Consider the following 835-nt stretch of genomic DNA (forward strand, 5'->3'; position numbering starts at 1 on the left):
GGAGTAGTTTCAAGTTGGAGTTTTAAAAATATTTTAAAATAAAAATAAAAAAATAAAATTAGATATAATAAAAAGTGAAATATATAAATAAAAGAAATATCCATTCAAATTGGGGAGTAGTTCAAGTTGGAGTTTAAAATTATTTTAAAATAAAAAAAAGAAAATAAAGAAACAAAAAAACTTTCAATTCAAATGAAAAATACAAAATGTCAAGTGGCATTGTTGAGACAAAATATTTTTCAAGTGGCAATCAAAATGGGGAATAGTTTCAAGTTCGAGTTTTAAAATAATTTTAAAATTAAAAAGAATAAGAAAAATTAAATTAGCTACAGTAAAAGATAAAATATTAAAAATAAAAACAAAAAAACTACCTATTCAAGTTGGGGTGTAATTTTGGTTACTCCCTTTCTAACTAAAAAACCTTTGAATTTTAAATTTTAAACTAATTGGTTACTCTATTTGAATTTATCAATAAAGATATCTTATAATTAGCTATAATAAAAAAAAAAAAAAGGAAAAACTACCCATTCAAATTGGGGAGTAGTTTCAAGTTGGAGTTTTAAAAATATTTAAAATAAAGTAAAAAAAAAGATAGCTATAATAAAAAATTGAAAATATATAATAAAAACTACCCATTCAAATTGGGGAGTAGTTTCAAGTTGGTGTTTTAAAATTATTTTAAAATAAAAAACGAAAATAAAAAAATAAAGAAACTTTCAATTCAAATAAAAAATATAAAATATAAAGATACTATTAGGATATATATATATATATATATATATATATATATATATATATATATATATATATATATACACACACACACACACACACT

This window comes from Nicotiana attenuata, unplaced genomic scaffold, assembly GCF_001879085.1.
Source record: "Nicotiana attenuata strain UT unplaced genomic scaffold, NIATTr2, whole genome shotgun sequence".
NCBI lineage: Eukaryota > Viridiplantae > Streptophyta > Magnoliopsida > Solanales > Solanaceae > Nicotiana > Nicotiana attenuata.